Source organism: Macrosteles quadrilineatus, unplaced genomic scaffold (genome assembly GCF_028750875.1).
Source record: "Macrosteles quadrilineatus isolate MER2022 unplaced genomic scaffold, UCM_ALF_1.0 Scaffold_3__2_contigs__length_128488019, whole genome shotgun sequence".
NCBI classification, from domain to species: Eukaryota; Metazoa; Arthropoda; class Insecta; order Hemiptera; family Cicadellidae; genus Macrosteles; species Macrosteles quadrilineatus.
The window spans coordinates 23828814-23852230 of NW_026542596.1; the positions used below are offsets into that span (position 1 = coordinate 23828814).

General features: G+C 32.8%; 1 protein-coding gene across 2 annotated transcripts in view; it reads right to left on the minus strand.

Annotated features, from left to right (window-relative positions):
• Window positions 1-23417, minus strand: part of LOC128990836 (synaptotagmin-5) — a 233353-nt gene that overhangs the window by 101297 nt on the left and 108639 nt on the right. The window contains exon 1 of one of the 2 annotated variants that reach the window (XM_054413450.1): window positions 6742-6815. The exons of the other annotated variant lie outside the window; for it this stretch is intronic. The gene's annotated coding sequence lies outside the window, so the exon portion shown is untranslated. Of the gene's footprint in view, window positions 1-6741; window positions 6816-23417 lie in introns of those variants that run through there. 2 annotated transcript variants of the gene reach the window in all.

Below are 23417 nucleotides of genomic sequence, written 5' to 3' on the forward strand. Positions count from 1 at the left end.
GCTTACTTTTCAAGTTTGTTAAATAGGCACAAGTAAAGTACGACAAACTTTTTGTTTGAAGCTGTTACATTGAAAAGTAAGTTGTTTGAATTTGATCTGTGATTTAAATTACTAATATTTGTTTTTGTCAACACAACAGTTGAAGTTTGACTTTTACTAACGCATCTATATTAATCTAGACTTAAACTCTAACTTTTAGATATTTTGTAGAAGTTAACAATTTGTAAGGTTAAAACGTACGGTAAAATGGGAAAGCATGAAAAGTTATATTTAATAACTGTTATTATTACACTAGTTATTATACTAAACAATCTCATTGTAATACAATTAATCAGGATTGTGTATTACAGAAATATTAGAGATTCAGCTGGTAAAACCTTTGGCCTGCGATAGCTATAAGTATAGATATAAAACAGATTTCAATAAATAATTTAAAAAGTCAACAATGATAACAAGTTGTAAGCGTGAATTTTTAAAAACTTTTAGAACTCAGTTTACATAAAATGCTAAACCAAATTTTATTTTCACGAAAATAACTAACGCAGGCTACCTAGAAATATTAAACACGAGAAGGGGAAAAATCTGACAAACTTGACAAGTTAAGCGAGCTGACGTTATGGAGAGAGTTTTAGTCCTTGTTTAAGTTGGGATTATGTTAAAATTGCCACTCGATCATTAAGTTTCAGTAATGCGAACATTTTCAGCATGTTTTGCCTCAACTAAGAGTTTAGGTCAATACACGTATAAACAATCTATTTTTAGTTTGAACCTTAAAGTCTTATGGTGGTAAAGGAAAAATAAAGATGTTGTATCATTTAACTAACAAGTTTCAAAGGCGTTCAAAATTGTTGTGTTTCATAACTTATCATTAAAGTGTTACAGGAAATCAGCATGGGGGTAAACTGGTGTGTTTCAGTTTATATTTAATATTTAATTTCTGAAAATTTAAGAATAGGCCAGTCAATAACAACATTCAACATCGCAAACGCGCATGTATCTACGACTTTTTTATATGTTGTTAGGTCCCCTAAGAGTAGTTTATACCCAAGTTTGCAACCCTGAAAACCCTGTGCTACTCCCATGATACTAGAAAAACTGTAAAATTCTGGCTATTTTTTTGTTTGATTGAAAAAAACTGACTGAAGGAAGCGTTTATCAGGTATATGTGTCCTATACTTTTTTAAAGTTAACTAAATTTGCAACAATTGGAACCCAGTTCGTGCCCATTAAGTCAATTTCTTGCGGATATACAATTAGTAAAAAATAGGAAATTTTTTTTCAAACATTGAAAGATTATCAGTAGGCTCATTTGCCAAGATGCGTGCAGGCTGAAGTAATGATCATAGAGAAAAGTCTTTAGGAAGGATTTTGTAGAGAATTTAATAAGCTTTAATCCAATTCCAAAGTTGTGTGTCTAGGCCTTACAGTTCTACAAACAAATTTAATATATAAAAATATCATATTTTGCGTAAATGTTGTATTTGGGGTTGTATGTCTTAAAAAGATTCGGACTCTACCTTCAAGACATGCTTGGCCTAAAAAACACATGAAGTCAGACGAGTATCGCACGTTCACAGGGAGGTCCTCTCAAATCGTCGCTCTGATAAGTTCTGGTTTGTGGACAGATTCGACCATGGAACACGTACTGAGGTCCATGAAAAGCCAGGGTGGGCTAACTCATGGTCGGGGAATATCAAGCAGTGTGCTGGCGCGCTGGTCAGTAGGGTTGGTTTCCATGCTCAACATTTGCGAGGAGGTGGAACATTTCACTGAAACTACGGCTCTAATATCAGAACAGCATGTTGATATGAGGGTATCCCAAATTGCGAGAGACACTGCGGATACCAAAAAAATAAAGATCTGGTTCAACACCCACCCTCCATTCCCAGTCAGCGATCGCCTATTTCCTATCCACAGTGGTATCGTCGGAGGCCCTGATATCAACTGCCACTTATCTTAAGAACTGGGAGCAGGAGGAGTGAAACAAATTGTTGGTAACAACTTTGGTAAAGTGACTTTTAAACGAAAGGACAAAGTGAAGACCTTGACGTTCGTCTGTAAAAGTATTCAACAAGAGAGTTGATGTTGATCTCCTTATATATTCCAGAGGGTCTGCGTCACAAAACAATCAGATGTACAATTGAAGCAGCATTTTTCGTATGAGCTAACACCGTATCCACTGTCTTTATTCACTTAAGAAGGAATGCGCAAGGGCACAAAAATCTTCCTTCTATTCAGCATTTACACCGCTATGAAGAGCACTAAACCAGATGAACGCCTGTGACGCTCTACTTCTCTCTCATGCAGTGACATTTTGTTTGATGAACTAATACCCATCAAAGTGTCCCAAGTAAAAATGCTCTCAAATGAATCTAACAAGCACCGACTGATATGTTGTGTACTGAATTTGAGATGCGTTGTATTAAATACAGTACATCAATCTCAAGAGTACCCCGATTCTGATATAGTGAGGACTGCCCTCTCCAAGAGTTCATCGTTCGATCAAGTTTTTATCATTGGGAAGGATGTCGACCTACTGGTGCTCCTCAGCGGATTAAGCTCTGGAGTCTGGACAGACGAACGTGTACTTCCAGAAAGGCGGGAGAGGTGGATCAGAGTGTGCCCAATATCCAGCAAATTCAGTATATTTCTTAGTAATTGTTTGTTTTTTTGAAGACATGTGTTACATCTATTATCTATAAAATTTCAATTTCACATTCTTGCACTCTTTAAAGAAATAAATAATAACAGTAGTCAGTACCTACATTGATGACATCATTAACAACGTTTTTTAAGAAACTATATAAGGCCTAGACACACCACTTTGGAATTGAATAAAAGCTTATTAAATTCTCTACAAAATCTTGCCTAAAGACTTTCTCTATGGCCATTACTTCAACCGATACACATCTTGGCAAATGAGCCTGCCGATAATCTTTCAATGTTTGAAAAAAGATTCCTATTGTTTTCTAACTGGATATCCGCAAGAAATGGACTAAAAGGGCACAAACTGGGTTCCAATTGTTGCAAATTTAGTTAAATTTAAAAAAGTATCAGACACATATACCTGATAAACTCTTCCTTCAGTTAGTTTTTTCAATAAAACAAAAAAATGAGCCAGAAATCTACTGTTTTTCGAGTATCATTGGAGTAGCACAGGGTTTTCAGGGTTGCAAACTTGGGTATAAACTCCTCTTAGGGGACCTAACAACATATACAAAAATCGTAGATACATGCGCGTTTGCGATGTTTGCCTCTTTTCGTGTATATATTGACTGGCCTAGAAGAAATTATATTGAATTCAAGTACACAACTATTAATGAAACTAGTAGTGATGTCAAATGATATAAACAGCTGTTGCTTGTGTAGTATTTTGTAAAATGATCCAATTCATCGTAAAAATAATCTAGTATCGAAATATAAAATATAAATCAAACCATTTTCCTCTTGGAAACCTCTGTATATATAAACTACATGAAAATACGGCATCATTATTAATGAAAACATTTTAAATGTGGGGATTACTCACGCTCTTAGTGGCCTCTTGTTTGTCGTTAACGATACCAAGAACCAGGGATAAAATATACTTAAAATGCAAAACCGTCCTGTAATACCCACAAAGCGAATTTTCAATCAATAATTGTGGTTTTCCTCAAAGCTAAACACGCATGCTGGACTAATTAAATCGAAAGTTCCAATTGCATCGATTTAGGATTAAAGTCTTTCAGAGATCCTTTTGAAACCAAATAAATCGAAAACTTAAAAACTCTAAAAAAATGTTTTAACGAAGGATAACAACGTATAATTAATTGTTACTATTTAATAGTTTGTTTATAACTGGTACAAGTTTGCGAGATTATAAGAACAGCTATAACATGATGAATAATTGAAGAACTGTACGATTTTACAGTAAATCACACGCTGTTTTAGGAGCAGATTTGGAAATATTAGTGACTCATGATTCAGTTGTTTAAATTAATTGTTCCTTAAAGGTCAAGGTCCTAGCCGGCACTAAAATATTATATTGCTATATCAGGTTTTATAAGAAATTTGCTGATGTATTTAAACTATTTTGGACTAATTGTCATTGTTTGCGTGGAAAATGTTGACTAATGAGCATACTTTTAATTCAAACTGTTGGTATCAATTTCATCATCTAAATAGTTGCATGGCAGTTCTTTGCCAAAACCTAGCTGTTGATTCAATTTATTGATAACTTTTCTGGTTGATGGGACATTGTAATAGATACACGAGTTAGTAGTCAATCACATAAGCTAGTAGTCTATGATTGCATTCGTGAAAGGCTATCTCAAGCTTGAGTGCTTGATTAGAAGATCTAATGGTTAGTTAAATATGTTACTTCAGCGGCCAATCACCTACGGTTGTGGTTGGCTATGTTTGCTAGTGGCTAATATAAATGTAGACATTTTAAAGTTATTAAGCTTTAGTGCGCTCTATGTTAACACGATTAAATGTATTGTTAAATTAAATAACAACACAACGTTTCAAGTTCATTAAACTGATTTGGGGTTGTCTCAATAGTAAAAATTTCAACAAAAAGATTTCGAACTATAAATACTATGCTGAAATACTGTCCCATGGCTTTTATTTATGCATATCAGTTTACTCCTAGAAAACGTGAAGAGGTATTTTTGGCCAAAGATTCAGAATCAACCGAATATTCAAGCTCCTTAGGAAGGAACGAATTCATTTCGTGATTCAGATGTTTAAATTAATTGTTCCTTAAAGGTCAAGGTCCTAGCCGGCACTAAAATATTATATTGCTGGTTCTAAAATATAATTTAGTTTAATTTAACAGGTGCAAAAATTCAGTATTTGGATGAAGTTTTCATATTGATTATTAATTTATGTGTAACTAGCTGCTGTACCGGTGCTTCGCAACGGGAATATGTACTATACAGCCTAATACAAAAAAGCCACCCAATTTTTACAAATAAGTATGACCTACAATGTAATTGTCCTTCTGTTTACATTAAAATAAATCAATAACATAATTTTCATAGCTTACGGTTATAGAATCTTTCTTTATTTCCATAAACAATGACATAAATAAACCTACCACATAGTTGTGTAATATTATATTACGTTACTAGTCATGAAAATAAATGTTTACCGGACGAGTGTGGTCGTTATCATACGAGTCCGTTACACACATTTTGGACGAGTTATGTACGATAGTTTATGCCATACTACTAAATCTGTACAACTCCTTATATATTACCACCATCTAAAGGACTAAAAATCACTAGTCATAAACTTTTAAGAAAGGTTATGTTTTTGTTTATAACCACTCGTTGCCACCCAAATACAGTATAATCATCTGATTCCGGTAAAAGTCCGGTAAAACTCATTACAGTACAGTAGTACGTAATGAAACCCCATTTGATTAAGCTGGTGGCAAAAATCTGTTTTCTGGACTAAATCCTTGCGTGGGAAGTTCGTCAAAATAGTGTAGTGTGGTGTAAAATATTTTATTTAATTTTTTTGGATCAGCTGTTGAAATTGTGAAATGAGCATTTAGCAGTTCTGTCTTTTTACATTGAAATGTCAATGCAAAGGTAAACAAAGTTTGTAAATTTTCTCATGCTTCCATGGAGACCAATTAATAATTAATTACTTTTGAAAACCTCACCTCAAAACTTCGGACATCCAAGGGGCGTAACCTGAGAGGAACTCAGGGAAGTGAATAGTCCTATGACATTCCTAGGTATGTGGACAATCATTGTGCTTAATTTGGACTGTGTCAGTTTAGTATTTTAGTCATGGTAGCCGGACAGACAGACAGACAGACACCACCTCAATTGTATAATAGTATAGATAGATATAGTTAGATAGTATGGGTATTGCCATCACCCATGCCATTACACGTATATTCGTCTGTTAAGAGGATGGCTTATTATTTAAACTTATAATAAAAGACTAGCTCTTCTAATTTAGGGTGTAAGTTTTTTTAGTGCAAAACAATTGCTTTTTCTAACAGATGGTTCGATGTTGAGCACATGTAAGTAACACAGTTGAGGGGAGGTTGCAAACAGATTATTTATTCCATATGTACGCTTTATTTATACTAATTCAAGCCTAAAACTAAAACGTGCTGTAAGATAATCCGCTGACTGAAAATACTTTTAATAAAGAGACTATTTTTAACAGTTTACTTCGTTTATTGTACGGTGTAACGTTTTTAAAAATACAAGTTGTGATAAACTTGTTGTTAAACTATTAAAATGTTTTACAGTACTAAGAAAACAACGTCTTTCTACACTGAATGTGTTTTCCGTTGCAAAGCATGGGTACAGCAGCTATAATTTTTTATAAAGCAAAGAAAGATATATAAATAGTTATAAGCAAAGTGTATTAGTTTGGAAGTTTTATAAAGACAGTTTGTTTGTGGGAAAAAATTAAAAGTACCTTTTAATCATAACCATCCCTTCCTCTAAAATGTTAACTATAGACACCCTTGAATAGTTAACGATAATTTATAGTTAGGCTGTTAAAACAATACATTACACCTTATTTGATTTTATCACAGCCTTTTATATTCGTCTATTTTATTAAGCAATTAATAAATAAGCGTTCTCCCAGTTTTGTCTATAACCTTTTAAAGTTTTTGCTTTGTAGCATGCTAAGTATAGGTTTTAGATCGAAATACTTCAACAGAAGAGTTAGGATGTTTGATTAATTATTTAAAGCTAATTAGTCACAAACACAATTCACTCTCACCTCACACACCCGCGACACTACATGCACACTGTTATCACTGGACAGCTGACCAGCTGATAAGCGACGTGTAGGACGTGCTGGAAGGGTGTGAAGACGAGGGTTCCCGCTCAACAGGTCCACCCTTGCCGCGCAAACGCAACCCTTCTATTGACACAGGTGGGCCATGTAAACACCAATATCGATCTGATACCATAACCGAGTGAGGTTAGGTTCAGGTTAGGATTGTCAGCTGAGATAGCAATAGGTAAATGTTAGTTCACCTGTCAATCACCGAGGAAAAGGCGGGAACGAAATGCGCAGTAGGTTTGTTTACCAGGTAAAAAGGAGGGAGTTTGGAGGACGCTGTGGACTTGTGGGAACTAAGCGGGATTCCAAATACATTTTGGGGTACTCAGCTTTTATGATGAGAAGGAGTTAATATTGTATACTGTGTTCACTTATCAATGGTTACTTGTTGCAGAAACTATTTAAGAAACAATAATTAATAATCATTATAATAATGATGATAACTATTATCAACTAAAGTCAGTATGTGCAAAATAATTTTTATGCGCAATGATCAAGAGGATAAATTTAGCTTCAATTATCATATATATTTATTCTTAACTTTTCCTAAAACAATCCTACAGATAAACGTGATTGACTAGAGTGAATTCCTTAAAACTTTTAACTTAAAATAAGAATTGTTACATTGTGATATTTTATAATATATTTTTGTTAAATTAGGTTTATAAATAGTTAATTTTTAATATAACTATCACAAAAATTGAATCGAGAGCAAAACATATAATTACCTTAAATTATACCATAATAAACATCTATACTTATTTAATACGCAAGCAGATTTTTTGTGACAATTACTCCTCCGAAACTACTGAACCGATTGACATGTTCTTGGTGTCATTGGAAAGAGCGTATCGTGAAGTTGTGCAGGAAACTTTCTTTTTAGGGAAATAATTATAAGGTAAAGTCCTGGGGCCCTTTAAAGTTTCGTATTTCTCCATAAGTTTAACATGGGGAAACAAATATTGTTATGAAACTCCAGCTGTTATCAGAAATTAAAAGTGAGAAGAAGAAAATATGTTAATTGTAAACAGCCTATAAGTTGCTAATTTAACAGTTTGCTACAAATATTTATTGACTTGGTTGAAATTAAATTTTTACTATATGAATTTGGGTTAGCGTAAATATTACAATGGAAAAAAGCGAGAGAGCCTGGAAAAATTGATATACTAAAAATAAAAACATAATTAACACTGTGCTAGATTACTTATATGAATTAATTGATAAGTAATCAGTAATCATTGAAATAGCCGATTTGCAAACTATTGAAACATAGGAAAGTCATAGAACACCACCAAGGAGAAGAAATAGAAATAATGTGTTTGTTTTTTACATTTATAATCGTTATTATGGACAACCTAACGCGGCTATGAGTAAGGCTATTTGTAGAAAACACTAAAAAACGAGATCAGCTTTTGAAAAATGATAAGATATTTACAAGAAATTTTGATTATATCGATCTGTTATGTACATCTTGAGTATTCCATAATATTTGAGTCGAATCTTTTAAAGTCATCAAAAGTTTTGACTATTATTCGTTTTAAAATAACGCCTTAATAATACTCAGCCATTGCTCGATGACGAACAACAGGGAAGTATGATGAACCAACGTGGAGATGAAAAGCGATATAAATCAGATACAACAAAGCTGTCATAAGATAGATCATGTGATATACAATGTCATCAAGCTTGTTAGCAGATGTTAGACGTGCAGAAGTACAAACTTCGCGGACAATTTACTCCACAACTTGTCAAAATGAACAAGTAACTGTTAGGGAACTTCTTTCAAAACATTAACAATAAATCATCGAAATATGTGCACTCTCTCAGGACAACGACTTAATGTTGAAATAGTACTCAATCCTACTTATCGACATCTCAAAGGCTCACTTATCTTTATTTCCCCCACGTGGATAAACAGGTAGTTGAAGCACTTAAATAAATACATGCAAGTGATCGTATAAATTCAATTATATAAAATGTCCATGTGGATATACCCACCTGAGACAGCGTCAGTTCTGAGAATAATACAAACATAAGGTCCATTTATCTTTAAATGCCTCACGTGCTAAATAAGCAAATACCCAAGAAATAGGGATCCATTTTAAAATACTCACGGGGAATAAATCCCAGTTTTATTACTTAAATCTATACTATTATATACAAATCTAAAGATGTCTGTCTGTATGTGTGTTACTAATAGGTGCATAAACTACTGAACTGACAGGGCTTAAATTATACAAAAATATAGCTACCATACCAAGTACCTTTATAGGACTATTCACACTTCGATACTGACCATGGGCTTTGCCCATTTGGCTTTAAAAGGTGAGGATTTTAAAAGTAAATATTGATTGGTCTCCATGGCTGCCATGATAACACATAACATGTTTGCAATTTGCTATGCCACCCAAATGTAAACAAGCTGAACTGTCAAACCACATTAATTCACAATTCCACAGCTGGTTTATAAATAGGCATATACTATTCTCTACAATCATGTGACATGTTTATTTATTCTTATATTTGATGGTTCATTGATTATTGATTTTATGAAATAAGTGAGATTGCATATCTGTTGCTGTATCTAACCCTAATTAATTATTAAAAATTTCGCTAATGTGAATAATTGTATCTAAAGATTTTGGTGTAAAAAATAGTGACATTATAAAGTTCATATTTACTTGAATCATTTTAACATTTTTGAACAATCAACATGTGTTTAAAGTAGGGCACACACCTTAAAAATTGAAACTTTTTCTCAAGGAGATAATAAATTGTATATTTTTGCCATTTTGAGAGAAAAATTGTTTACACCATTTGCCTTTTCACAAATTTTTAAATCATAATTTCATATTACTACCCATAGATTAGTTATGATGTTTTCTAATCCAGAGGTAGCTACTAACTATCTATATTATAACTTTTGACACTTCTTGTAGATTTCACATTCTATTCTAACAATGAAAAACTTTTTACGAGCGTTTCATGGTCATTACATGTATATTTTCAACCAAGTTCCTCTTAACTTTACCTACACTCGACATAATCATTAAATGACTTTAAATTTTCTTATTCTAAGCTGATGGTACAAATATTTTAATTAAAAAGCAACAATAAAAACTAAGTTGTACTGTATTTGCACTTGCCTTTGGTGCATGAATAGTAGGAGCTGTAAATAGTAGGGCTAAGTATATTTCTGTTTGTTTTAGTAGTAACAGTGTTAATGTTTTTGTTTGTTCACATAGTATATAATGAGATATTTTTATAATCAATGCTAAGTGAGCAATGCTTTTTAGAAGCAAGATCACATATTTATTTTCATTCAAACAGTAATATTAACCAAATGTTGTAAATTATTGTTTGTCTATGTTTGATTTTATCATTTAAAAGTAAGTAAAAGAGTTGAGTTTTTTATTAGTTTTATTGTTTGAAAATGTTTTTTTTATGTAATTAATAAGTTAAAAGTTTTTGATTGGTACGTTTATTGGAATTGAATCTTATTTTACACGGTTTTTCATTTCAGATTTCAAAAAGCACCATTTAAACATACATCAACCCTGGACGTAGGACGGGTACTCTGATAGTATTGAATAAGTTATTAAAAACACAATTGTGGAGTGAACGTTAACTCTATTAAATCGTCAAACAATATTTATTTTAAGGTGAGAATTCTTATTATTTACTGTAAACCCTAATTAAATACGTTGGCTCTATAGGTTAACAAAGCTCGATGTAAAACACAATCTTAAAGATAAACAATACCTTTTTACCCATTGCCATGATTACTAATAAATGAAGTGATATCTACATAGAGTGTCTATAAAGGCTATTTCAAACATTTTGAAACTGTTATTTAACTAATGATTGTTCTCTAAACCTAAAGCCCTTGCAGGGAAGGAACAGGTACCTATTTAACATACAAATTTACTAAGGTAAAACAGAATATTTTAACTATGACTTTCCGTTCTGATGTATATAAAAGTTACGATTATTAATCCATACCTGAAAAAAATCATTCGTGATAACTAAGTATCTTTTAAGGTGTCAATTTAATAAGTTATATAGATATGAAGTTATAGATCAGTAAATAAAAATCAAACCATAAAAAGTATGTGCTTAAAAAATGATGATTACTCTTCTAAATCCCAAAGTAGACCTTTTTAAATAAATCTATTTTGTTTTAGCGAATTTCCCTATAGGGAAGTAGCTATTACCGTAGGTCTCATGGTAAGACTTAGGCCCGGGACCGATTTACTTTTTCATTTTAATGTCCCCAGAGGCCAAAAACACCATTCGTTCAAATTTTTATATATGTATATATATATATATAGGTATATATATATATATATAGATTTATATATATATATATGTGTCCGTGAACACGATAACTTGAGTAATTTTTATCCGATTTTGATGAAATTTGGTTTGAAGGTGTAAGGCGGGATAAACTTGAATGAGTTCGCGATCCAGCATGATCGGACCATGGGAACAGGGTTTTATGGGGGGTTTTATGGGGTAAAAATTGGTTTTTCTCACTTTTTACCCTCAAAACACAAAATTTCCCGATTTTTCTCTAAACCTTCTTAAAGAGCTTAAAAAAACAAACAATTCAGTATATCAAAGTGTTTTTGTACGGTTATTGGTTACGGAGAAAACTAAAAAAAATTGTAAATTTAAAATTCTCATGTTATTTTTATGGAGAATATTGTAAAATGTTGTAGTTTGCTTGTTTATGGATATATTTTGATCAAACTTGGCAAATTTATTTATTTTATAGTAAGCTATCAATATTTTACTAAAAACACACTACTTGATTAGTTTCCTTGTAGCAGCAAACCTAGGTACTCGTTAAACCTAATGTTATTTAAATAGATCAATTGAAAATCAATTCGGCCAAATGGAAATTCGCTTAGACGGCAGGTTTGCTGCGGCGGGGGTATTTAATTATTTAGTTATTTGAAGTTAGTTTGAGAGAAGTTCGAATCTCACAGTGCAATAGATATATACATTCAGGTTAGTTGAGCCATTTAATATCTCTTATGGCAACAAAAGTATTAAAAGTACCATGTGCCATATCTAGAATAAAATTACCAAAAGGTACCATTAGATCAGTTTTAATATCAGTTTATGTCAAATAAAAAATAATTGGATTATTATTAAAAATTTCAAGTAAATGGTTGGAAAGTGCCTGAGCTAAAGGACTCTTGCATAGAGTTTTCATACATATAATGTCAAATGTTTAGCCGGGGTTTTATACTACTGTATATTTATTTTGTAATCATTGTTTTTGTTGGCTTTTATTTATTGAAATAGTCAAAACAATGAAAATGTATATGAAATCATGAAAATTATATGAAATCATGAAAATTTTATAAAAACCCTATCATGACGGGATATTGTAAGTGGTATTTGTTTTTAACACTTCAACATTACTCGCACCCAACTTCCGGGGAGCGAGCTGGCGTAGTGGTTAGAGCGCGGGACTTCAGTCCCTGAGGTCCCGGGTTCGATCCCCGCCAAGTCACCAATGGATTTTTTCTAAGTGATAATGCCGCAACTCCTAGGTCTAGCCTGAAGTAATGTGAAAAACAATCCCAGACTCGTGCCTATCGTCCTTAGGACAAAAAAAAAAAACATTACTCGCACCCAACACCCAGCACGCAGTAACAGGTTTAATTATGCCTCAGACTGTGTATGGAGATAACATCTGCCTGGCTGCAGTAATCACATTACATTCTTCTCTCACAAAACATCTACACGTTGCCTTCCCTTCTCTTCGTAATCCTCATTATCCTCCTGAGTCCTGTAATTTTTATTTCATTTTAACACTAAATACCTAATGTCCTTATATAAGACATAATATCATTACTTGCCTAAGAACTGAATTATTTTAGAATATTTAATGCGCAGTTGCCGAACGTACTTATATAATGCCATAGTTTTTAAAAATCAGCCAAGGGAAATTTTACTTTCTGGACCACTCGCTTTTGGCAACACTGGCTATAGTATGATTTTTGCTGTTGATGTAGTTTCACCAATTGCCACCAGAGCTCTCTGCTCTCTTTGTCTGAGTGAAAACAAGATGGCGAGTAGAAGGACTCACGAAGACCTAAGATTTAATTGCCGTAAGTACTTATTTAATTTATACCAATGTTGATTTGAGTGTTATAATCATGAAGTGTAATGGTTTGACTGACTATTTATTAAATAATTTTCTATCCAGATGCATTATTTAAGTTATTATTCGTTCTTAAATGTACATGTCCTTTTAGAAGGACATCAGGTCTTTATCACAAACATCCCATTTTTTGGTCTGGTTTATAAAAGGACATTCGGGCCCTACATCCTATAGTCTTATTTTTAAATGGGATTTTAAAAGGACGTTGGTTTTGTACATAGGTCAAGTGTTGTTTTAGTAATGTTATTTATTTTATCTACAAAAGCCTTGGTTTCCACTTTTGCTGTAAGCACTAAACAATTGTGTTTGTATTACAGTGAATGACGAGGAAGTAGATCAAGCCCTCAATGAGTTGGTTGGAGATTTGGATCTAGATCAGTCAGATTTTGAAGATATAGGAGATGACGAGCCAGATATGATGCCACATCCAAGAGGGCCACGAAACATGGGTCTAAGTCTAGAAGAGTTATTAGGAGACTGTGATGATGATACGGATGAAGATCCGGATTATAATCCAGATTTAGAAGATATCCCTAGTTCAGATTCCGAATGTGCGGATGAATCAGCTAAACCCAAGCGAAAGGTAAGAATTTAAACTATAGTAATTTTGTGCATCAACCAACCCAAAGTAAATATATTTTTTTAAGAGAATTCTCCTGAAAATGGCAAAAATGCGTTTTAAAGTTTATATTTTCTACTACTTTAGTAGTACCTTCAAGGCCAAAATGTAAGTATACCTTCAGGGAAAGCGCTCAGAGGGCAGTCATTAACTATGTGGTAAAATTAACAACTTTTTGTTTCTTGTGATGAGTAACTAGTTAAATTTAAACATGAAAACTTTCGTGAAAACTCGAAACCTTTTTTCAGAATAATACATTTAATATATCAATCCTAAAATAATTCTTTTTTTACAGCGGGATACAAAAAATTATGGATAAAATGCTAGTGGCAAAAAAAAGAAGAAAACTGCTACTGTGAAGCCGGCTGATCCTGGACCAAAGTGGACTGCTAAATCATTTAAACCTGAAGAAATCAAATTGATGGAGCCAAGCTACAAGAAAGAAGAATGTGATGACTCGTGGGACGATGATACATTTGTTTATCAGTACTTTGATGATGAACTCTTGGATTTGATGGTTTTAAAGACAAATCAAACTTCAATTCACATAACAGGTAAAAGCTTAAAATTGACGTTACAGGAGCTTAAAATCTGGATTGGCATGAACTGTGTGATGTCAGCCCTAAACTTTCCGCAGATTAGAATGTACTGGGAAAAACGATTCAGGATCCCTTGTTTAGCCAGTGCAATGACCCGTGATAGATTCTATGCGATTCGTACATCACTGAAGGTTGTTTTTGACAATGATTTCTCAGATGAAGAGAAAAAAACTAACCGTCTTTGGAAAGTAAGGCCAGTACTAGATAGAGTTCTCCAAGGCTGTATGAATCAACCACGGCAAAAAGAGTTGTGCGTTGATGAAATGATGGTGCCATTTCAAGGTACGTGTGCACTGAAACAGTACGTCCCCAATAAGCCAAACCCAGTTGGACTTAAAGTGTTTGTTTTGGCAAACCCAAATGGGGTGATCTGCGATTTTAAAATTTATCAAGGAAAAAATACTTTTCCTGAAGAAACAAGCCAAGGATTTTCTCTTGGGGAAGCAGCAGTGATGTATTTATCTCGCTCATTAGTTCCTGGCCATACTTTGTATTTTGATCGCTACTTCACTACTACAAAGTTAGCAGATGCATTGCTTGACCAAGGTATTCGATGTTCTGGTACCATAATGAAAAATAGAGTACCAAAAAATACAGATTTGGTCCCAGATAAGGAATTTAAGAAAAGTGAAAGGGGTTCCAGTCAAGTGTCTGTACGGGAAGATGGTAAAATGGCAGTCACTAAGTGGCTGGATAACAAGCCAGTATCTATGCTGTCAACCAGTGAAAGCAAAGAACCACAACATCAGGTAAAAAGGTGGAACAAAAAGGAAAAGAAATATATCACTGTTAGTCAACCGGCAGTGATAAATTCCTATAACAAGAATATGGGGGGAGTTGACCTGGCGGACAGAATCATGTCGTACTGCCCTAACCGCTCCAAAACTAAAAAGTGGACTATAAGGTGCATAATGCACTTTTTTGACCTTGCAATGTCTAATGCATGGCTGCAGATGAGAGAGTTCAAGAGAAGTCAAAATGTCCGCCCAAAAGACATCCCCCAATTCAGAGCTTTTAAACTGGCATTTGGTGTACGCCTGATCGAACAAAACCTTCAGGATGATAACGAAAGTTGTGGATCTGAACTTGAAGAATGTGACGCTGTCCATGATGTCGGGGATGGAAGAAAGGTAGCAACACCTTCCATCGAAGTACGAACAAGAGGCGCCATCCACCTCCCACAAGTAACAACTGGAGTGCAAAAAAGATGTCGCAGAAAGAACTGTGGAAAGAAAACATCAGTGTTCTGTATTAAGTGTAATGTTTACCTTTGTCTAATGGGAAACCGAAACTGTTTCTCATCCTTCCACTCAAAGTAGATTCAGTCAAGTTTCGTACGAAATACGGGTCAGCCAGTTTAAAGTTTTATACTACATAAGGCCTATATTTTATTCATATATTATTCTATTTATCTTTTATTATTTCTTATAGTTTACTCCTTTTAGATTGAAACAGTTTATTACTTCAATAGGCCATTTGGTAAAATCGTTTTATCATACTGACTAAACTTTGTGAGTTTTTGTAGCCTATAATTAAAATGTATTATTAAATACTATTTAGATTTTTTTTCCTACCTAATAGCACCTACAAAACAGTTTTCTGTGGTAAAGTTTCTTTATTGTATTTCAGGGCCTTAAGTGGATAGAAACCGTATGTCCTTCTATAAGGACATTAAAAAACCATAGAAACCTAGTGATAATATTTTTTTAATGATTTTTCCACTTAATTATGCTTTAAAGTAAGCAAGGTTACACAGTCAAATCTGAACCAGTAGCAAAAAAAAATCTCAGGATTCTACAGGGGGTACGTTAAAGGTGCTTATAGAAGGACATTAGGCAGTCACCTACAAAACACATTACAATTCACAGGGCTATATCAAGTAAGTAATTGTGTCATTGTATAAGGCGGTTGGGTCCCAGGAGGTTATGTTTTCACTTGGATATATTTTTAATATTAAAACTACCACACAAAACACAAGGTAGGTATTTTGCTTAGTGGTAAGCCTCGGGCTTTGGTGGGTTGGGGATTCAAAACCAAGCATATCCATAAAATAATTTAGTGGTTTGGCCGCATGCCTTTTAAACCATTTGGTGTTTCTAACAGCAAAATGACACTTGCATTAACAAACTAGAAGCTTAAAAAGTTAAAAAGATAACATTGTTGTTAAATTCAACGGGTTCTTAAAGTTGTTTTTTGCTTTCGAAACAAATCTTTACTGCGGACATTCTATCTAACGTAGAACCTAGAGTATGAATCGTGTATGATCAATGATCTTAGTGTCACGTTTGAACTTTGACAGGTTGTCTCTGTATTTCACTTTACTCAAGGCAGTATTGTAGCCATAAAATATGAGGGATTTACTAAACAATATTATTTTATTCTATAACATTGGAAATGTATTATTAATTGTTTGAATACTAACTAAACTTCAACAATTTAAGGCTTACCACGTAACAATTTAATCAATTATTGCTTTCTGTACATTGACTTGCTTATATATTGCTTTATATTGCAATATATTGCTTTCTGTATATTGATCAATGTAACAGTAATCTACATTATACTTCCCGTAAACAATTATTTGACGAAATGTTAATCTGTTGTGAGATATCATTGACTTCTATTACCGATGTGTTTTCCACATTCAGTGTGTGAGTGTGTGTGTGAATCAGCTCTAGCAGTTTGATTCAAAGAGACTATTCGATGTGCCACTCACAGGGTAAGCCCGAGTAACAATTATATTTCCTGTTTTAGATTACAAAACTATGATAACAATACGTCAAAATTAAAACTTGTAATATAACAGCCATACTTTTGTATATTTTCGTAGGACAGTAGCAGTGGCGTTGCTTGGTTAAATTCCAGGGGGGGGGGAGAAGCCTCAAATTTCCCAACTGCCTAACATAGATTTCCCAACTATTTTTTTTTTAGAAATCAATTTCTGTACCGGTACTATTTTTAAAAATCTACAAATTATTATACTACACTGCAGTAACATTCAATTCAGTAGTTATAAACTCGCATTAACAAAACATAGCTAGTTTTACATCCTATACAAAATTACTCAATTTCTAAAACTTCTACCAATTCATAATGAAATTTTATGACTTCAAAAAGCTTGAACAAGTAATGTTTCGAATCCAAAAAACTTTAAAAACCATTGTGGTAGCAGACGTAGCAGTGTAAAATTTTAGTGATATAAAATAAGCCTCAGAGCACAAATTAGTGGGTATAGAAAATATATTTTATTACAAAATAATGAAATTAAAATACTTTTAGAAGTTAAGATCAACATTTTAACTTTCATAAAACTTACAGCTAGGGTAGGCCTAAACAAGTTTGTAATGATGAAATATTAATATCAGTGTTGTGAATAATATTACTCTAGCCTAGAAAGGAATAAACCTAAAGTAAGACTCGTATAAAATAAAAACGTTCAACTTGGTTGATAATAAACTTATACATACAATAAAAATGTTAACCTTCATCTTCATCAAACTAGAACTTAGACAAAAATCAAACTTAGAGTGAAAGTCAAACATCAAATTTTAGGTTATGTTTTGTCCACGTAGATCTGTTTCAGAGTGATTAGTTGATTCATTTTTGTAAATCCTTAATTAGGAGTGATAAATAACTTGTGTAGATTTTTAAAATATATTCAGAGAATAAATATTCCATTTAGTTTATTAAAAAATAAGAGTTTTAAAGGTAATACCGATACACAAAACCTATGTTTAATGTTATTTTAATCTGCTTATTAGCAAGTACTCCGGTCAGTTAGCCTGCTCCAAATACCACAAAAAAGGTATAAAATATATTTCATGTGACTGACGTGAAAAATATTTTTGAATTTCTTGTAAACACTAACAAACAACACAATTGAACAGAAGAGCTACATTGCTTGCACTTTCAAAATTCAAACTTGCAGACGAATCATTCAGAATAATCAACACAGGACAGGATCAAGGTACCCAACATGCGTCCAATAAGGAACAAAATTTCTCGTAAACGAAATTCCAACAAGCTTTACCGCTAATTGATGATTGATTTCTTAAAATAAGGCGTGTTTAGCCATGGTTTAGCCTTGTTTAATCAAAGTTAAATTAAATCAAAGAAGCGTCAAGTTTATTTGTCCAAGTCAAAGAAATTTTTCCCTTTGATGGATTTTTGCAAATATTTAAATTTTGTTTAGTTTAAAAATATATTTTTCTTGTATCCGACTTCCCAACTGTCCCAACTCATGGCAAGGAAATTCCCAACTTTTCTCTTTCCCAGATTCTAGGGGGGGGAGGCTCCCCCCCCTACCCCCCCCAAGGCGACGCCCCTGGACAGTAGGCACGAGCCAGGGATTGTTCTTCACATTACTTCAGACTAGACCTAGGGGTTGCGGCATTATTGCTTAGATAAAATCCATTGGTGATTTGGCGGGATTTGAACCCGGGACCCCAGGAACCCTAGTCCCGCGCTCTAACCACTAGACCGGCTCACTCCCCCCAAAAGTCGCAATGTTAGAAGAATAAGAGTTTTAAATGTTTTCTTTGAAATTCATACAAATATCGAAATTTGATATTGTAATAGACTGTTACTTAACTGTAATAATTCTTTTACCAAACTATTCTGATGATTTTATTTCCACGGCCCCATAATGACTTCACCTATGACGTCACATTCACGTACCTCCCACGCCGGGATTAGCTTTATATATCGCTCTCGCACGGCCTGCATTACTTAGTAGGGCTTTTGTTTCTTTCCTTATTTGAAAATAAAGTGTAAAACCCAGAAAGTAGTGCTTCTATCCTCTTATAGTACGCTTATACTTTTATAGTACGTCCAAAACAGGAAACAGTACATGATGTCCAGTTTTTAACTATAGGCTTAAAATAAATACTAATCAATAGCTTAAAAAATGAATACCTCTTATAGAGGTCAAACAAAAAGTAATATAATTAAAACTGGTTGTATTAAATTTAGCAGTTATAATTCCTAAAAACTTCATGTTAAGGTAAAATCAACTATTCCATGTAACCTAGCTGGAACATCACTAGTATTAAGCCACTAAATTAAGCCACTAGTGTACGTTTGGACCTACTAATGATGATTACTGAGAAATCAAGTGATTGCTATACAATTTTGGTTATAGTTTTTCTGCTATTACGGATTTATATCTGTAACTTTCTTATGTTAATAATAAAGAATATGTACGTCATAGCAAAAGGTTTCGTGTGTTCACTGGCTTGCATGTAACGAAAAAGGTATGGTGTGTGAAATATAGCTATGTTTATTTATATTTATATTATATTTTGAATTCTAAGAAGAAAAGCTTAATCTCCATGATTATAAATTAACTCGATTCTGGATCTCTTTAGCTTGGATATCCTGTATTTATTCGAAATACAACCAAGCGATATAACTATTCAGTAAAGTTCTCTCGAAATCGAGATCTGCAACTTTCATATACCGTAGCAAAAAGATAAAAACTTTGTTAAAATTTATCTGTGTCAAGGATTGTTCAATGAACAAGGTTGTTCCGAAAAGACATAGGCATATCTTTAATTCAAACTTCATAACCAGTACAGTTTGACGATTTTAAGTTTTATTACGTAGCTGTAGATGTGACCTAACATATAATATAGTTCTCATCCAATAATCTATTCCTAATAATTATATTTTTTACATATACATATGTACCTTATATCTATAAGGTGTATATCTATGTACGATTGGAGTAAAACGAGTGTGAAGACTTCAACATAGATCAAGGATATAACTTGTGAAAGATTACAACCACTATTGAAATAAGTTTTTTGTTCATTCTTTTAATTTGAAAATACATTTACATGAAATGTGTGAAAGCAAAATTTAATATAAATAAACTGGTTTACCGTCATGCTAGATATCTAGAGACGAATCGGGAAAGCCACAAGTCGAAAACACTTCGTATAATGTTTATATCACAATTAAGTTCAATAAAAAAGCACTAAGTATATTATACAAGAATATTTGACTTTATTTTATTTGATGCTTCAGTTTGTATGACCTGTAGAGTGAGAGATGTCACCAGGATATAAAACATGAAGTGACGAGATCAAGTCACAAGTTTGACAGCTTTATGTTTTTAACTTTAACGAGAGAAAAAAAGGGAAAATAATGTTCAAGTATCCTTTCAATTGAATATTTAAAGTTTATGTATACACTTCCAGATGTGTCAATTACAACATACAGTATAGCCTAGTCCTACTTTGTGTATAATTTAGTACGAATATATTCAAAATGAATAATTTATTGTTTAAGTGAATTAGTGAGAATTTGTCAAAAAGTCATGTATAATATATTATTTAATATTAAAAAAAGTGTATAGGTAACTTATACATTTCTCGATGTGAATAAATATATAGTATATAAAAGCATTTTACAGTAGGAATCTCAAGGTTTTGGGAAATGCATCTAGATCAGCAAAGTAATGCATCCATCCAAGAATCTACAACATTATGGGGATTGTGGAGAGAGCACTTAGATGACAGTGCGGGAGTGACTGATATATAGACAAACACATAGAAGACAATTTAAACAGACGAAAAACAAATAGATATGAAATAAAATACCCCTGCCGACTAAGCGAATTTCCATTTGTCTGAATTGATGTTCAATCCATTCTATTTAAATTTCATTCTGTTTAGCGAGTACTTAGTTTTGCAGCTGCAAGGAAACTAATAAAGTGTGTTTTTTAGTAAAATATTAATAGCTTAGTATAAAATATATAAATCTGCCAAGTTTGATCAAAATATATCCAAAAACGAGCAAACTACAACATTTTACAATATTCTCCATAAGACATGGGAATTTCAATTTACAATTTTTCATATATTCTCCGTTACCAATAACCGTAGAGAAATTGGGAAATTTTGTGTTTTGAGGGTCAAAAATTAGAAACCCAATTTTTTACCCCATAAACCCCCGTAAAACCCTGTTCTCATAGTCCGATCATGCTGGTTTGCGAACTCATTCAAGTTTATCCCACCTTTAAACCAAATTTCATCTAAATCGGACAAAAATTACTCAAGTTATCGTGTTCACGGACGTATATATATAAATTCTATCTATCTATATATAAAAATTTGAACAAATGGTGTTTTATGCCTCTGGGGACATCAAAATGAAAAAGAAAATCGGTACAGGGCCTAGTCATACTAGGTCATACCGTGCTACCTACGGTAATAGCTACCGTACATGGAAATTCGCTAAAATTGTATTAAACATGTAACAAATGAAAATGTATGAATAATAAATTTGATTTATATAAAATATACATAAATTATAGAGAACAACAAACCCAAACAAACTTAACTTGAAATTACAACGTATTGTCTGTGTAGCCGAGTGATTGTAGTGCTTAACATTAAATCTGAAGGGCGCGATACCATTCCAAGGGAGATTGTTTCCAAACCAAGATATTTGTTATTGGGTCATCGGTTAGTGATTCTATCTAGCAAAATGGTCCACATTAGGGTTTAGATTGTTTCTAAAACGTTAAAAAATTTCAAAGGCGTAGATAAACACAAAATAAATAACATAAAACACTATTCTGCAAACCAAAATTGTTCACCGAAATAGAAGCAGAAGTGACCCTACAGGCGGGCTTATATTAATTTGTTGACTTCGGCAAAGCAAGGGTTCGTATTGGTTAATCAACGTAATGTGTTCAGTCCTCACAGCCGGGATCTGCTACAAAACGACCATCTTGCTGCTTACTCGGTTCGAAAAACTACTGTTATAAAATGTTATTTTACTATCAAAAAGCAGGTTTATATTGTTAACTGTTAATCGGTATCTATAAGAAATTGGATTGATCAGGAATCAACATCAAAGTTAATATATCATTTAACCTCATATGAAATAATACCAAATAATAACCTCATAACCTGACCAGAGTAGTACGTTTTCTGTGCCAGAATGTTAATTCCAAGAATTAATAATTAAAATATATTTCAAAGAAAAAACCTAAAATCTAGCAAAAAAGGAATGAATTGTTTGGGGAGTGTGCTATGAATACAACTGCGATGTTGATCACTAATAACAATGCTCTTTTTGTTACCTGTGCACTTTTCCTCTGGCGTTTCCTCTCATACAAAAACAATCCAAAATATAATAAAAATTTGTGATAAAAATGGTTAAATGTGATTTAGCTAATCTACTATCTTTGACAGGTATTTTTGTATTAAATTAATAGGCAGATTATATCAATGGGTACTAGTTGTATCTTCAGGATTGTAGAAGTTAGTTATTTTAATGTTTTTTTATATATTGACTATCGTAGTACCTTTCCCATTGATATTAAAAATGCTGTCCAGTGTATTTATTTGAGTGGGGACGCTGATGAGAGTGTTCAAATGAAATCAATCAAGCCACAATCTCGTATGTGAATACAATACAATTTTTTAACCAAACAATTTACTTTGAGGAGAAATCTTTGAGGTCGATTTATATTTCTGTTCAGTGATTTTTGAGTAACATGTCATCAAGTGTATGGTTAATATGTAACGAATTGGCCTCTTACTATTAGTAGATTTTTTGAATTCGTTAGCACAAAATCTTATGTTACTATTGAGTATGCATAAATCAGCGAGATCACACATCGCCATAACATATTATTAAAACTCCTTTCACAAACGATAGTATATTTATATAAAGAAAACGAATCTTTGGAGAATTGGAACAAAGCACATTTTACAACCAAACTAGAAAAAATTCAAACAGTTTGTATCAAAATAATTGGTTTATAAGTGTATACTTAAAATACCCCCGCCGCAGCAAACCTGAAGACTAAGCGAATTTCCATAAGCCTGATAGGATTTACACTAAAATGCCTCCTTAAAAATATCATATTTATTCCCTATTTAAATAGAATTAGTTAAACGAGTACTTAGGTTTGCTGCAACAGGGAGGATAAAAGGTTTTTTTTATGTTAATAGGTTAGTAAGAAATTAATGTATTTTCCTAATTCGATCAAAATATGTTCATAAACAAGCAAACTACAACAGTTGACTTTTTCTCCATAAGAATAACATGGGGATTTTAAATTTACAGTTTTTTGGAATTTTCTCCGTAACCATTAGGCGCACAAACACGCTTCAATATACTAAATTATTTGTTTTTTTTATGCTCTACAAAATGGTGTGAAAAGAAATTGTAAAGTTTTGTGTTTTTAGGGTCAAAA